Source organism: Mytilus edulis, chromosome 9 (genome assembly GCF_963676685.1).
Source record: "Mytilus edulis chromosome 9, xbMytEdul2.2, whole genome shotgun sequence".
Lineage (NCBI taxonomy): Eukaryota > Metazoa > Mollusca > Bivalvia > Mytilida > Mytilidae > Mytilus > Mytilus edulis.
Window position 1 is genome coordinate 45,089,096 of NC_092352.1, and position 18,445 is coordinate 45,107,540.

Consider the following 18,445-nt stretch of genomic DNA (forward strand, 5'->3'; position numbering starts at 1 on the left):
CTCAGGTGCTCCGGAAGGGTAAGCAGATCCTGCTCCACATGTGGCACCCGTCTTGTTGCTTAGGTGATTACAAATCCGGTAAATAGTCTAATTCGGTAGGTCACATTCATGAAAGGGAAGGGGATTGTAGTTACGACGTTAGGAACATATCCGATATCATTTGTGAAACGGTTATTCCATAACAGTCAACCAACTCGTGATGGCGTCCGTAAAATTTACGAAGGGATGATTTCAACTTCACCACTTGGAACTCTTGGTTTAATAGCTTCCTTGTGAGCAATATCCCTCTATCAAGAAAATCATGATAGGAAATGCAAGCACGGGAATATCGTATCAATTGGGAGATATATACCCCGTATGCAGGTGCTGCTGGAATGTTGCTACTTAGAAATGGAAAGTTCACTATTGGGAAGCTGAAATCATCTCTTTTGTCGTAAAGTTGTTTTCAACCGACCCTCATTGTCAATTTCTAGATGTAAGTCAAGATATGAAGCCGACTTAACTGTATCTGTAGTATCCTTTATCTCCAATTCAATGGGATAGATGCGTTCCACATAGTCACCAAATTTTGAATTGTTTAGTGAAAGAACGTCATCTATATAGCGGAAAGTAGAGTTAAAGGATATTGCTAACTTCTTATCTTTCTTCCTAAGAAGTTCCTGCATGAAGTCAGCCTCATAATAATAAAGAAACAAGTCGTCAAGTAGAGGGGCACAGTTTGTTCCCATTGGATACCAAAGGGAGAGTCAAACTCATAAATCTAAAATAAACTGACAACGCCATAGCTAAAATGAAAAGGACAAACAGACAAACAATAGTACACATGACAAAACATAGAAAACTAAAGAATAAAGAACATGAACCCCACCAAAAACTAGGGGTGATCTCAGGTGCTCCGAAGATAAGATAACGAAAGTTCTTGTGTTCAATTTCTAAAGGTTAAATAGGTTCATTTCTTAGAATGTCATGCCATTTCCTCCGTTCTGAACTGAATGAATTCCATCATTACAAACAGTCTGTTATAGCAATATGTTTTTAATGGGAAAATTGCACCTTTTTTTTTTAACTTGGCTTCATCTTAATTCTTAGAAAATGTTTAGTAACGCATAACAATAGTATAAGCAATAAACATACCATTATAATTACGTAGAAGAAATAGTTTTCATTTTATTCCAATGTTGAAACTCGTTAGTACATTTTGAAACTCGTTAGTACATTATGAAACTCGTAAGGACATTTCGAAGATAGATTATTGAATTAAAATTAAAATTAAAATGAAGAAATAAAATGCTTGTCTATATCAGGTTTTAACGCTAGTTAGTCACATGCTTCTTTTTGACATTCTCTTTAATGTCCTTCGAAACCCCAAATAAGTCACTGTAGTGTAAAAATGCTATAATTGGACTTTTCCTACCGACGCTGTTTGGAATATGCAAATTATGATATTAACGTAGTTGTGTTTGAACGGAATTTCATATAATAGCACGTAAAAGACAAAAATAACTTGTATTATCTCCTGAACAATAAGTACGTTACTATTTGGTGACATCTTTATTGGGTTTTTGCAAAAAATGAAAAAGTTGCCATTGGCAAATTCAAAATATTCCCTTTTATATCACGGTTGGTTCCTGATAGATGTGTTCTCGCTCTGAAAATGACAACAAAAAAACATTCAACTAATAATTTTGGTTGCTCTTGTGTCTTTTCATTAATTTATAAACAAAGGCAAATGTATCTTATTAATTTTTCATCTACAAACCAAACATATCTTGTCGCTCCTAATGATTTCATGTTTTCTTAGTAAGGAAATGAGGAATTAAACATTCAGGGAAACTTTAAGAATTCATGGTATATTCGATGATTCATATGAAAGAAGTTATGTTATACTCGTTCTTTACCGTTTGAAATTCAAACGAACAAATCGTTACTTGTAACTGGAAGTATTCTTAGATTTGCATACACATTGGTGTTTCAATATGTATTTTTAAAATGCATTTGACATTGTTTATCATAAGTATTGATATCTAACGTTGCTTCTAAGTAATACTCAAAAAGAATACAATAGGTGATTTAAAATGAAAAACGACTTTTTAAGTCAGATGTCTGTCATAAAAAGAGTTTAAAAGTTATAATTATATAATAATACATTTTAAAACATCAATTGATACATATATTCTTTGAAATTTAGGCGAAGAGCTTTTCCTTGTAATTGGTGAATCCTTTTTTAATAGGGATAACAGCATCTAATACACAAATAACACAATCATAGTCAAGCTATATTGATGGGTCTTTTGAAGACGAATTGGGTGTCTGATGTATAAAACAATAAGACTGTTATCTTTGCTTTATCGCTTATTTTCATTCACAGGCATCGCACAACAAAATAATACATTTGTTTTATAAAAGGGCATTTTGAGACAGAACCCGTTTAATTTCGGTTAAGTGCAATAAATCTCATAAAGTAACTGATAAATGAAGAAAGTTTAAAAAGGTCACATATTTTGTCAATTAATTTCGACAAATGTTGAAGTGTCTGGTCTTAATTTTACCGATTTAAATGAAAAATGTACACTACGTTTGAAGAAATTTACGGAACATCAGCAACCAAAATAAGGAATAGAAATAATAAGAAAAGAGTTTGTCATAGATAAGATTAATGGATTGGTCAAACCACAGTCTATAATTTACTTGAAGAAATGTGTTCTGGTGTAGTCAAATATTTACCCTTAAAGTAATTACTACCACTGATCGATACCTATCTTGTTGAACTGTTAGTCCCCGAAAGTACAATATAAAAGAGGGACGAAAGATACCAAAGGGACAGTCAAACTCATAAATCTAAAACAAACTGACAACGCCATGGCTAAAAATGCGTCAAAAGTTCAAGCGGCCGGGTCAGCCGGGATTAGCGATAAGGTGTATTGTATACAGAGCTTTAGGACTAGAAACTGTATACAGAGCTTTAGGACTAGAAACTGTATACAGAGCTTTAGGACTAGAAACTTAAGACAAGCATAAGCAACAAACGAAATGATTATTCTAATTTCATAATGCATCTACAAAATATCATAACGAATTTTAAAATCAAAATAAAACGAAATGCTTTTCTCTAACGTCATTATAAAAGTATGTTCATTGCTTATATTATTGTGATGCGTTATGAAACATTTTCATAAAAGGAAATAAAGGCAAGTTAAAACAAGTTCAGTTTCCCCATTAAAAACATATTGCTATGACGGACCATTTATAATAATGATATACATTCAGAACGGAGATAATGTCATGCCAATCTTTGAAACGAAATTTATTGACTTTTATCAGATGTGATTCCTTTAATCAATTGTAATTTCGAAATTTTATTTCATACATGAACTTTGCTAACGAAAATGTTTCTATTAAAACCTTAAAAATCCCCGTATTTCTTTATCATTTCTTAGAATATAATCATCATTTGAATCAATATAGTTTATTAGACTGCTATTTGGACAATTTCTTTTGCAATGACCGTCGGCAAGGAATTGAACGCAAATTCATGGAAACTTTAATTCATTATCTATTGTTTTCTAATGGTTTATTGCTTTTAATATTCTTAGAAATCCTTTGTTTGAACATTTCCTTTTTATAGTTCTTTCGCAATGTTAAGCAATATGTCTTTACTGTCTTTACTGTAGACAAAGAATTAGACCGAATAATTTAACTTGTAGAGCTTGTAATGCTGACATGATTTCATTTATGGTTTGTTTATTAATAAAACAAATATTTGACGCAAACAACAATCACTTTTCCATTGTGGCGTCAGATATTTTGTTTTATGACGTCAAATTTTACGGGAACCTGTGTGATTTCCCGTAATGGCGGACAAATAGCGATAAGGTGTATTTCTAGTCCTAAAGCTCTGTATACAGTTTCTTGTTCTAAAGCTCTGTAAACAGTTTCTAGTCCTAAAGCTCTGTATACAGTTTCTAGTCCTAAAGCTCTGTATACAGTTTCTTGTCCTAAAGCTCTGTATACAGTTTCTAATCCTAAAATATTTGACGTAATGAGATGATGTGGAAATATAACTCAAATTTCTTTGGGCCCTCAATGATCTTTTATTTTGTTATTTAATTGACTTTTTGCATTCGAGTCTCACTGATGAGTCTTGTATAGACTTATATTAAACCAAGAGTTCCAAATGGTGAAGTTGAAATCAACCCTTCGTCAATTTTACGGACGCCATCACGAGTTGGTTGGCCGTAATGGAATCACCGTTTCACAAATGATATCGGATATGTTCCTTCCGTCGTAACTACAATCCCCTTCCCTTACATGAATGTGACCTACCGAATTAGACTATTTACCGGATGCGTTATCACATAAGCAACACGACGGGTGCCACATGTGGAGCAGGATCTGCTTACCCTTCCGGAGCACCTGAGATCACCACTAGTTTTTTTGGTGGGGTGCTCTGTATACAGTTTCTAGTCCTCAAGCTCTGTATACAGTTTCTTGTCCTAAAGCTCTGTATGCAGTTTCTTGTCTTTTCGTTGTTTTTTGTCTGTTGTCATGCATTTGTCAGATTGTTTTCAACTGATGCATTTCAATGTTCATTTTTTGTCTTTCGTCTCTCTCGGTTACCAAACATATTTCCTTTTATCTTGTTGCTGTCATGATCCTTCTATTCATGAAAATGTTTAGAAATTAAAACCGTACTCTTTTTTTTTGTTAAACACGAAGAGATAGAATACATGTTCATATCATGCTTAACCTCTACTTTTGTTATATGCTTCTGTTTGTCATTGTCTTTACTGTCCTTCTAAACCCAAATGAGTTACTGTTGTGTAGAAATGCTATGATTTGGAATTTTCCTACCGATGTGATGCTGTTTGGAATATGTCAATTCGATGTGTGGTATAAACGTAGTTGTGTCTGAACAGAATTAGATATAATAGCACGTTAAAGAAAAAAAAACCTCGTACTTCTTCGTGATGATAAGTAGGTTACCGAGTAGTGATATCTTTGATGTGTTTTGGCAAAAAAATGAAATATATGCCCTTAATATCATTTCATTCGTTTTTCTTCAAATTTCACTCTTTTCAGCCCGGCGGGTTAATAATTAATTTGTTCTCGCCCTGAAAATGCCCAACAAACTAGAGGCTATAAAGAACCTGTGTCGCTCACCTTGGTCTATGTGCATATCGAACAAAGGACATAAATTATAGACAAGAATCACGGTGGGTATGGTTGTCCTGCGAGAGAACGTCCTGTGCTGGTGATTTGGTCCTGTCAGGTGCTGGTGGGTCCTGATTCTGTGCTGGTGGGTTTGTTTACATTGTATCAGAACGGCAATAAAACGACTGTTTTGTTGCTCAATTTTTCTCTGATGCGTCATAAGTATCATGCAAAGTATATTACAACAATATTATATTGCAAAAGTCGTGCAAGTTCGTTAAACGGAATTGACCTGACGCTGTGCTGGTGATAAGAAAAACGGTCCTGGTTCTGTGCTCCTATGTCCTGGTTCTGTGCCTTTATATTTTAGTTAAAAGTGGCATATATTCAAGATCATTGATGCTGTACTGTTATTGAATAATTAACTGTTGTCTGCTTTCTTGAAATTGACATTGTTGTGAATCTGTTTACTGTTATTATGAGAGTAAAAATACCCCTATTTTTTTATTTTTTTTTTAATTAACTGTAATCTTATTTATTGGCCTGATAATGGAACCCTTCTTGCCCCCTTTTAAGATAAGAAAATATGTTTACGATTTTCGGGATTACGAGTATTTTGCAAGATCACCAAAATACGTTGTAATTTATACAATACTTATATAAAGTAGATGGTGTGGTATGTTTGTTGTCAATGGACAAATTTCCATAAGAAACCAAAGGAAGTATGTGTTAACAACCATACGTCATCGTACGACCTTCAACAATAACCCATAAAATAAAAATGTAAAAAGTTTTGCATAAAAATGGAGAGCCAAAATATAGAACAAAGGACTTTCTGAGCGTTTGAATCATATGTCTTTAGCAGCTTAAAACACATTTGTTTGTGAACAATTTAGTGCTGACTATAAGAATGACAATAGTATTGCGGGTGTGTTTGGTTTTTTTTTTTTGGGGGGGGGGGGGATAAGTTAGAGCGAGGTTACAGTGAAAGTTTTAAGATTGGAATAGTTTCCCGTAAGATTTAAAAGTTGTATTTTAAAAGAAAAATGTATCTTATAGCTATTAGGACTCACTTGCTGTATCTGTAAGATTTTTTCAACACAATTTTTTTGTCTGAACGGTTATCAGGTATTTTTTTTTTTTCGAAAGTTCGATAGAACACTAAAAAAAATTCTCTATTTTATGAAAGGGCAGACTAGAATATGTCAATTTCAAAAAATAAAATATCTTGTAGCTTCATACTACCAATTGAGTGTAAAACAAGTATATAAGTTTAAAAAAGAAATTCTTAGATTAAACACCTACATTTAACTTTAAAAGGTCATAACAGTTTAAAACAATACAAATCTACATACACAAAAAACTGGCTTAATTTCAACTGGTTATCAACCCGAATCGCTATAAGATCATTTATAAGCTCACCTGTGTCGAGGGGTCGTGTGAGGTTCATGTATTGTCTTGGCGTCCGTAATTACAAAAAGATCTTTTCTGAAATTACTTGACCAAATGTTACCAAATGATATTTCAAGAGTGAATCTAGGAAAAACAATATTCATCAACAAACATGACCACTGTCTGTTAAAATGTATTCGAGTTTTTAGTTACAGCCGATTCCATTGAGTATGTAGGCAAAGGTAATATTTTTGGTTAGCTTGCTTGTTAGCTAATCCGTGAAGTCATTGTTAGGTAAGGTATACTACCCTCCTTTTTTCGAAGTAGCCTGGTCCTACAGACAGAAAGATGTGTCATTTGTCGGACTAGTCTACTTTTAAAGTAGGGTAGTTTACATAACCTAACAATGACTTTTCTGTTCAGCGAGCAAGATAACCAAAGATATTCCCTTTGTCTACACACTCATTGAAAGCGGCTTTAATATTGCAAAAGTTCAAGCAATTAGGGCAAAACTTACCGAGTAAAAAAAATCAAAAGGCCAATGTCTATCTACCTTGCACATTTCAGAAAATTCAGATCAGATAACGAAACTGGGTCCAGCAACATTTATAAGCAATTTAAGATTTTGACCCTCACAGTTTCCATTCACCACAAATATTCCCGTTACAACGAATCATTTTAAATACAAAAATACCAGTTGCAGCCTTTTGTTTATCTATTAATATATGTATACGGATAAAGTTATGAAAGGCAGCAGGGTCACCAGGGTGAGGAGTCCATGTCATCTGAAATAAATGCTAAGCATAGATCTAGAAAGCGACAGATAATCATGACATTAAAAAACTTTCTTCTTTTCGACTTTTTTCGAACAAATTGACACATAAAATGAATCATATAGTATTGTGGAATTTTTAACTTGTGTTCAATTCATTGGTTACACCTTTTACTAGGATAACAATCCTGTCAAGTATAAGCTGGGTAAAATATTTCCAGAAAAGAAGATGGAAATGTGAAAACTTCCGTGCGTCAGGTGCAACAGCATACGAACAGCTAACATGCCTCGTCAGGGTGGAAGCTAAAATGTCCCCGAAAATTTGATTTAAAACCTTTATTCGTTCCAACAAAGTGATTGAGATTTTGTTGAGGATTTAACCATCTACGACAACAAGAATTTTTTTTTATAATTTACAGTACTTCTATAAATATATGCAAAGCAAACCATTGATCAAATTGCTTGCTATGATTGTTTTGATGTTTGTAAACGACAGGTAAGTAGTCTGTTTACTATATACTAGAATTTGTTTGGACAATAAACATTAACTTCAATTCCTGTCAGTTTGTATTTGTCCAATCAAATCCCAGTATGTATTGAAACTCCGCCTACCTATTGTTTGAAAACTTCCAAGCAAACATAGCAAGCAAGTCAATCAAAGTTTTTTTTTGCATGCTTTTATAGAAGAGCTGTACTATATAATGCAAAGAATTGTTTAAGTCTTTCGCAAAGAAATACTATGAATTTCTTTTTGTCATATGTAAACTTCCGTACCATTTCCTTCCATTCATGATCATTAAATTGAACTGTAAAATATTTCTTGGTACCTTCTTAATTCCTTTATAAGTCTTATGTAAACATAATTATGACAATAACTGTTGTGAGCACAAGATTCACTGCACACTTTTTAAGTTCTGCTTCATCAAACATTAAAATGTGAACTTAAGTTTTGATACTTTTTTAATCGACACGATTGGGATTTTTGTATATGAGAACATGGTTTATCTATTAGTTGAAAATGACCCTTTGAACTACTAGCTTTCAGTACCTGCGAGCATTCGTTGTTCAATAATGTGTGTCTTTGTGTTATTATTTTATGTGATAAATTGTTGTGCTGGTACACCACTGTAACAATGAAGGAGGAAATGAGGAGGATTGGTTGGGTGGAAGTGGGGAGGGGTATGCGGAGCGCTAACAAACATGTCTATGCGGCATGGGCTTTGATCATTGTTGAAGCATCAATGTAAGGGGCATTTAATATCTTAATAAAACTATTCTTATTTTAGATACTATATATTGTTATCTGATATTGGACGAAAGATGTTGCCCTTTTATGTAATTATGTTATACAAGTTACGATCATTTGAAAACACATATCAAACAGCCAAATGGATGCACAAGACCTAAAATAGGAGTCATAGATCCTATTGACAACAATTATCTGCCCAATTTTATTGATTTTGTAACATTTGTTTCAAATATGACCAACTTCTTATCCAAAATCAACAGCACCGTATCAGGACCCACCAGCACAATGACAGGACCCACCAACACAGTATCAGGACATGAATAAATTGAGAAAATGCTAATTTTAATAAATTGCAATGTTTTTTTCACACAATAGTTTTGTCGTGTGGATTGCGGTATAGAAAGCGGACTCTATGAGCATTTTTGTTTTATTTTTTCAGTTCTAGATTTTCTGAAAATGAGCATTTTTGTGTTACGCTTACTGAAACAGTTTAGAGGGTCAACTTTTTAATGGTTTACATATGAACCCATAAGAAACAAAATTGAAAAATCTCAACTGTTTTCTTCCAGTTTTTATGACTGAAAACGTCAAAAATCATCATTTTCGTCTTTGTTTACCTTTTTTCATCGATCACCAGCACCCGTCAGGACCGAATCACCAGCACAGAACGTTCTCTCGCAGGACAACCATACCCACCGTGAGAATAGAATTCATGACAAAATTGTGTTTTAGTGATGGTGATGTGATTGTAGATCTTACTTAACTGAACATTCTTGCTGTTTACAATTATCTCTATCTATAATGAACCTGCCAGCAGTTTCAGAGGTTATATTTTGTAAAAATTTACAAAAATTTACGAAATTTACGAAAATTGTTTAAAATTGACTATAAAAGACAATGACTCATTAAGGGGTCAATTGACCATTTTGGTCATGTAGACTTATTTGTAGATCTTACTCTGCTGTACAATATTGTTGTTAACAGTTTATCTTTAAATGTAATAATATTAAAGATAATAACAAAAAACTGCAAAATTTTCTTAAAATTACCAATTCAGGGGCAGAAACCCAACACTTGTTTGATCGATTCCTCTGACAATTTCAGAGCAGATAGAACCTGACCTAATGAAATATTTTACTTCTTGTTAGATTGCTCTAAATGCTTTGGTTTCAGAGATATAAGCCAAAATCTGCATTTTTCCCTATGCACTATTTTTAGCCATGTCGCCCTTACTTAATTGTAGATTTCACTTTGCTGAAAATTATTGCTGTTTATAGTTTATCTCTATCTATAATAATACTCAAGATAATAACCAAAAACTGAAAAATTTCCTTAAAACTACAAATTCAGGGGCAGCAACCCAAAAACGGGTTATCCGGTTTGTCTTAAAATTTCAGGGCATATAGATAAAAATGTTTAATCATTGTCAGATTTGCCGTAAATGCTTTGGTTTCAGAGATATAAGCCAAAATCTACATTTTATCCCCTATGTTCTATTTTTAGCCATGGCTGCCATCTTGGTTGGTTGGCTGGGTCATCTGACACATTTTTATACTAGATACCCCAATGATGATTATGGCCAAGTTTGATTAAATTTAGCCCAGTAGTTTCAGAGGAGACGATTTTGTAAAAGTTAACGGACGACGGACGACGATGGACGACGGTAGACAAGTGACGAGAAAAGCTCACTTAGCTCATTGGGTCAGGTGATCTAAAAACATAGCAATAAACATAATCAACTAACAATTTTGATTTTCGCTGGAGTATCTTCTCATTAATTGGTAAAAAAAAATCAAGTCTGATCTTTTTTATATTTTTTTCATCAAGAAACCAAACTACGTCTTGAGCTCCTAATTATATCATGCTTTTCTTTTAACGGAAATGATAATTCAACATTTAAACAAAAGTTTAGGAAAAGTAAACTTAGATTTGCATACCCATTGGGGTTTAAATATTTATGTCTGAAATGCATTTGACATTGTTTATTATAAATATAGATATCTAAAGTTTCTTCAAAGTAATACTCAAATTAAATACAATGGGTGATGTAAAATGAATAATAACTTTCTAAGTCAGTCGTCTGTCATAAAGTGTGTTTATAAGTCATAATTATATAATAAAATACATTGCAAAAAATCCATCCATACATATTCTGTGAAATTGGGTCAATGATCGTTTCAGCAGTCTTTGAAATTGGTGAATCATTTTTGAATAAATGCTAACGGCATCACGTACACTTTGAATAAATGCTAACGGCATCACGTACACTTATAACATTATCATAATCAATCGTCAAGGATGTATCTTTTTAAGACGAAACGCCTGTCTGGTGTACAAAACTATACGCCCAGCATCTTTAATATTAAGCACCTTTTCACCCAAAACCCATTTTTTATTTTGAGTGGAAAAAAATTTCAAAAAAGTAACTGATAAAAGGAGAACATATATAAAATATCTAAAGTTTCTTCAAAGTAATACTCAAATTAAATACAATGGGTGATGTAAAATGAATAATAACTTTGTAAGTCAGTCGTCTGTCATAAAGTGTGTTTATAAGTCATAATTATATAATAATACATTGCAAAAAATCCATCCATACATATTCTGTGAAATTGGGTCAATGATCGTTTCTTTGAAATTGGTGAATCATTTTTGAATAAATGCTAACGGCATCAGGTACACTTATTACATTATTATAATCAAGCGTCAAGGATGTATCTTTTTAAGACGAAACGCCTGTCTGGTGTACAAAACTATACGCCCAGTATCTTTAATAATAAGGACCTTTTCACCCAAAACCCATTTTTTATTTTAAGTGGGAAAACATTTCAAAAAGTAACTGATAAAAGGAGAACATACAATAAGACCACTATTTTGGCCATAAATTTCGAAAACGTTGAAATACCATGATCAAGTTGTAAACAATCTAGGAGGCTGTAAATATAAGTATAAATATGGGTTAACTTGCATATTTTTTTGACCTGTAAATCTCCGTACCTTTTTAGAAAAAACCTACACAACATTATCTGATCTTAAAGAAATCTTCCGACCAAACTGAGAAATATAAACTCCGTTTGAGGGAACTATCGAACCTTCAACAATAAAGCAAAAGAAATAAAACAAGAGTGTCCAGTTTGTCATAAGTAAGATCCACGGTCGGGTAAACCATAATCTTATTACTTAGTTATATAAATGTGCTGCTGGTCTAACAAATTGAAAACAACACATTTAATCATTTCAATGCGTCCGAAGCGCTTTTCTGGATTTACCTTCATCAGGAACGCTCAAAGCCAAACATTTGAAATCCGAGGATGTATAAGTACCGAAACCGTTATAGAGCTATATGACAAAAATACCTAAAATTGACAGCCAAATTCATCTAAAGTCAACTTTGCCTGAGGAAGTTGAAACCTAAGTTTCTTGATAATTTCAAAATTTATAAACGGACAATTTAAGAAAAGATTGTTAAATCATGTCAGTACCGAAGTACTGGCTACTGAACTGGTGATACCCTCGGGGACTGATAGTCCACCAGCAGAGGTATCGACCCAGTGATGTAAAAAATTGAAAACAACATGTTTAATCATTTCAATGCGTCCGAAGCGCTTTTCTGGATTTACCTTCATCAGGAACGCTAAATACCACTGGTAGATACTGACGTTGGTGGACGGTTAGTCCGGAGAATATCACTTGCCCATGTCCCAATACTTCGGTGAACTGATATTTAAAACTTTCCGGGTCTTGATGAGGTGAAACTGAAAATTAAAATTTTGGAGCTGTCGTCTGGATTGTCCTTTATCAGGGACGTACATTTTCTAATTGGTTTACCAATGTTCAAGTTTTGATTGTTTTTATATTCTTCGGGATGCAACATGTGTTTGTCGCATTTCTATCTCTATAACAATATAATGCCATTGAGAACATCATTGGTTAATAAATACCATTTAAAAGTCACGTAAACTGTCCAAATACATTTCTCCTTTTAGGTTGTCAAATATAGAGGTTTCTGTAGGTATCATTTTCCTGATACCATCTGATTTGTTATTTGCATTACTTACTATCACTGTAAATTATCAATGGGTATATAATGAATAGTTATTATATGTAACTAATGCATATTTCCTAAGACTATTTTTTGTTGTTCTGATTTATATACAAACAAAATAATTGGGAGATATGCTATGATATCCTTAAATTCTGACGGGACTTAACATGTTTTTGAGCGCTCATCAATTAGCCCTTTGTCTATCATCATGTATTTGATCATCACGTCTTGTTTCGAAGGTGCACGAAGGACATTCTAGGAAAGCATTATTTTTACAAGAGAACGTATGACAAAGTTTATTCAAACATAATTCCAAGCAATTCGTCTGTCACTTTTGACTCTTTCAATGTCGTCTTATACCTCTTACTTATTGTTGTTGTCCATTCGTTTGATGTGTTTTGTCATTTGATATTGCCACGTGATTAGGGACTTTCCGATTGAATTTTCCTCGGAGTTCAGTATTTTTGAGATTTTTCTTCAAGTTTTCTTTCATGTTTTTTTTTTACTAGATCGTCTTCTAAAAATTTAATTTTCATAAGTATACTATCAGGAAATATACAGTGTGATTGAATCATTTAATTGATGCAAATTATCTAGAAAAATCTAAAGATAACTAATCTATTTCTGCTATATCAAAATCATATGTGCGCACCTTATTTTTTTGACTGATTATAAAACATTCAATGCAAACAATAGATTACGTTTCAACTGATCCAGGGTCAACCCCAATACAATCGTACTTTGGGTTATCTCGCTACGACGACACCACAGAGGCGGTGATAATAGATCATGTATTGTCATATTTGTGCAGTGAATAGATCATGTATTGTCATACTTATGCAATATATAAACAGAAATTACAATTGCACCTTTAATTTTTCAAGGACAGGATTTCAAGAAACAATTCAATTCAATCCCTGAATTTACGTAGAACTAAAGTACGAGAATAGTTCAATATTGCCGATGTGGACCATATTTATTGTGTCCTTTGGTGTAAAATACTTATTCCAAGAGCTAAGTGTTCTTGTTAACCATGTATAAACAGCTTCATCTATTATAGTTTATATGTCAAAATATGAACGGAAGAAGAATATATCTAAACATGCAGAAAAACAGAAGTTTTCGAAATATTGTGAAGGGGTTTAAGAGGAAAATGTTTTGAAAAATGCCATAATGTTAAGTAGAGTAGCAGTTTATCCATAACCTACTACATTAACAACCCGTGAAAACGTTAAATAAATGATCTGATAGTATAATTATTAATAATTTATAGCGGTCGAGTAAACCATAATCTTATTACTTAGTTATATAAATGTGCTGCTGGTCTAACAAATTGAAAACAACACGTTTAATCATTTCAATGCGTCCGAAGCGCTTATCTGGATTTACCTTCATCAGGAACGCTCAAAGCCAAACAATTTAAATCCGAGGATGTATAAGTACCGAAACCGTTATAGAGCTATATGACAAAAATAAAAATGTACCTAAAATTGATAGCCAAATTCATCTAAAGTCAACTCTGCCTGAGGAAGTTGAAACCTTAGTTTCTTGATAATTTCAAAATTTATAAACGGACAATTTAAGAAAAGTTTGTTAAATCATGTCAGTTCCGAAAATCATGCCAGTTTCGAAAATAGGTATAATTTCTTATACCTATACCAAACCTATTGCAACTAAAATTTTCAATTACAAACGCGTTTTGCAGAATCTCGATATTGACGACTTCAAGTCTAAACCTCCTGATTGCACTTGTGCTAGTTCCCAATTCATATATAATCCTGCTGGCCACGTTATTACCGGTGACCTTAACATTGTTAATAACACTTCTCTACGAAATGTGTTATCGAAAGGTCCGAAATATCGTGAGCCTAAATCCATCAATTGGAAATACAACTTTAAAATTTTGATGGACTCAGTCGAAGATTATGCCAGGCAATGGGCTAAACGTGAAAAGGAAGACGTAGACACTCTATCCGAATGGATTAAGGCAGTGAGGTCGTTAATACAAATCAGAATCAAGAAACTGAATGGGTCCATCAATGCCCACGCTACGTCAATCTTTAAAGACCCAAATGTTGCTAAACACTTATCCGACCTCCATGATAAATATGTTGTTGTCCCCGCAGACAAAGTCCCAAATAACATCGTTTTTGTCTGTAAAAGTCACTACATTAATTGCTTGATAAACGAATTAGGTATAGACAATTCACTTGGAAACTCAACATATACCCTCACGACACTTACCAAAGAGGAAATCCTGGATAATCATAGGTCTGTTCTTTGTTCCTTTGGTATTTCAACCAAAGATGAAGAACTGGATCTTCCATCACTGTATTGGATACCTAAACTACATAAGTGTCCTTACAAACAACGGTATATTGCTGGGTCTTCCAAGTGCTCCACGAAACCTCTTTCTAAATTATTAACATCTATTTTATCAGCAATCAAAGACGGGCTTCAAACTTATTGTGAAACTGCCTATTCTAGAGGTGGTGTGAATCAGATGTGGATACTTAAAAATTCCAAAGATCTTTTAGAGTACATACAATCTAACTCTCTTTCATCTTGTAACAGTATTAAAACATTTGACTTTTCTACTCTGTACACAAGTATTCCACATTCCAAACTAAAAGACAAATTGAAAGAGTTGGTATTACTTTGCTTCATGAAAAAGAATGGCCAACGTAGATACAAGTATCTTGTCTTAGAGAGGGATAAATCATAATTTGTAAAGAATCACTCTGATTCAAACAAAAAATTCTCTGAAACCGATATTATCAAGATGCTTGATTTCTTGATTGACAACATATTTGTAACGTTCGGAGGACGTGTTTTTCAACAGACTGTCGGCATCCCAATGGGAGCAAACTGTTCCCCTCTACTTGCCGACTTGTTTCTTTATTATTATGAGGCTGACTTCATGCAGGAACTTCTTAGGAAGAAAGATAAGAAGTTAGCAATATCCTTTAACTCTACTTTCCGCTATATAGATGACGTTCTTTCACTAAACAATTCAAAATTTGGTGACTATGTGGAACGCATCTATCCCATCGAATTGGAGATAAAGGATACTACAGATACAGTTAAGTCAGCTTCATATCTTGACTTACATCTAGAAATTGACAATGAGGGTCGGTTGAAAACAAAACTTTACGACAAAAGAGATGATTTCAGCTTTCCAATTGTGAACTTTCCATTTCTAAGTAGCAACATTCCAGCAGCACCTGCATACGGGATATATATCTCCCAATTGATACGATATTCCCGTGCTTGCATTTCCTATCATGATTTTCTTGATAGAGGGTTACTGCTCACAAGGAAGCTATTAAACCAAGAGTTCCAAATGGTGAAGTTGAAATCATCCCTTCGTAAATTTTACGGACGCCATCACGAGTTGGTTGACCGTTATGGAATAACCGTTTCACAAATGATATCGGATATGTTCCTTACGTCGTAAATACAATCCCTTTCCCTTTCATGAATGTGACCTACCGAATTAGACTATTTACCGGATTTGTAATCACATAAGCAACACGGCGGGTGCCACATGTGGAGAAGGATCTGCTTACTCTTCCAGAGCACCTGAGATCACCCCTAGGTTTTGGTGGGGTTCGTGTTGTTTATTCTTTAGTTTTCTATGTTGTGTCATGTGTACTATTGTTTTTCTGTTTGTCTTTTTCATTTTTAGCTCATGGCGTTGTCAGTTTGTTTTAGATTTATGAGTTTGACTGTCCCTTTGGTATCTTTCGTCCCTCTTTTCTTTCCGAAGTACTGACCACTGAGCTGATGATACCATCGGGGACTGATAGTCCACCAGCAGAGGAATCGACCCAGTGATGTAAAAAAATTGAAAACAACACGTTTAATCATTCCAATGCGTCCGAAGCGCTTTTCTAGATTTACCTTCATCAGGAACGCTAAATACCACTGGTAGATACTGACGTTGGTGGACGGTTAGTCCGGAGAATAGCACTTGCCCACGAACCAATACTTCGGTGAACGGATATTTAAAACTTTCCGGGTCTTGATGAGGTGAAACTGAAAATTAAAACTTTGGAGCTGTCGTCTGGATTGTCCTTTATCAAGGACGTACATTTTCTAATTGGTTTACCAATGTTCAAGTTTTGATTGTTTTAATATTCTTCGGGATGCAACGTGTGTTTGTCGTATTTCTATCTCTTTGACAATATAGTGCCAATGAGAACTTCATTTGTTAATAAATACCATTTAAAAGTCACGTAAACTGTCCAAATATATTTCTCCTTTTAGGTTGTCAAATATAGAGAGGATCAAGAAATGTCTGTTTCTGTAGGTATCATTTTCCTGATATCATCTGATTTGTTATATGCATTACTTACTATCACTGTAAATTATCAATGGGTATATAATGAATAGTTATTATATGTAAATAATGCATATTTCCTAGGACTATTTTTTGTTGTTCTGATTTATATACAAACAAAATAATTGGGAGATATGCTATGATAACCTTAAATTGTGACGGGACTTAACATGTTTTTGAGCGCTCATCCATTAGTCCTTTGTCTATCAATACTCTCAAAGAGGTTCATGTATTTGATCATCACGTCTTGTTTCGAAGGTGCACGAAGGAATGAAGGACATTCTAGGAAAGCATTATTTTTACAAGAGAACGTATGACAAAATTTATTCAAACATAATTCCAAGCAATTCGTCTGTCACTATTGGCTCTTTTAATGTCGTCTTATACCTCTTACTTATTGTTGTTGTCCATTCGTTTGATGTGTTTTGTCATTTGGTATTGCCACGTGATTAGGGACTTTCCGATTGAATTTTCCTCGGAGTTCAGTATTTTTGAGATTTTTCTTCAAGTTTTCTTTCATGTTTTTTTTTACTAGATCGTCTTCTAAGAATTTAATTTTCATAAGTATACTATCAGGAAATATACAGTGTGATTGAATCATTCAATTGATGCAAATTATCTAGAAAAATCTAAAGATAACTAATCTATTTCTGCTATATCAAAGTCATATGTGTGCACCTTATTTTTTTGACGGATTATAAAACATTCAACGCAAACAATAGATTACGTTTCAACTGATCCAGGGTCAACCCCAATACAATCGTACTTTGGGTTATTTCGCTACGACGACACCACAGAGGCGGTGATAATAGATCATGTATTGTCATATTTATGCGGTGAATAGATCATGTATTGTCATACTTATGCAATAAATAAACAGAAATTGCAATTGCACCTTTAAAATTTTTCAAGGACAGGATTTCAAGAAACAATTTAATTCAATCCCTGAATTTACGTAGAACCCGAGTACGAGAAGAGTTCAATATCTCCGATTGTTACAAGTGGGCCATAAATTGTGTCCTTTGGTGTAAAATTCTTATTCCAAGAGCTACGTGTTCTTGTAAACCACGTATAAACAGCTTCTTCTATTATAGTTTATATGTCAAAAATTGAACGGAAGAAAAATATATCTAAACATGCAGATAAACAGAAGTTTTCGAAATATTGTGAAGGAGTTTAAGGGGGAAATGTTTTGAAAAATGCCATGATCAAACCCGCTTGTAAAAGCATGCTGCATTAAAACGATGAGAATGTTTCAAATAATGAGAAACAAAAAATTAAAAAAAAATTAAAAACATTAAGTTAAAAACATTAAGTAAAAAAAAATAATAATCAGAAACACTATATATAACACTACCTGGATATAAAACGAGCAATCATTTTTTCTTATTGCAGATGTATGAGTGATCTTAACGTCGTACAACGTAAAAAAAACAACAGAAGAAATCTTACAGCAAGTTAAAGGTAGGTTAATGATAAAAAAAAAAAGAAAAA

The 18,445-nt window shown here is 33.5% G+C and overlaps 1 long non-coding RNA gene across 1 annotated transcript in view; it reads left to right on the plus strand.

Annotated features, from left to right (window-relative positions):
• LOC139488464 (uncharacterized) overlaps window positions 1-18,445 on the plus strand; it is a 147,337-nt gene that overhangs the window by 29,105 nt on the left and 99,787 nt on the right. The window contains exon 10 of the long non-coding RNA XR_011656006.1: window positions 18,347-18,415. This is a non-coding gene — a long non-coding RNA (uncharacterized lncRNA). The remainder of the gene's footprint in view (window positions 1-18,346; window positions 18,416-18,445) is intronic.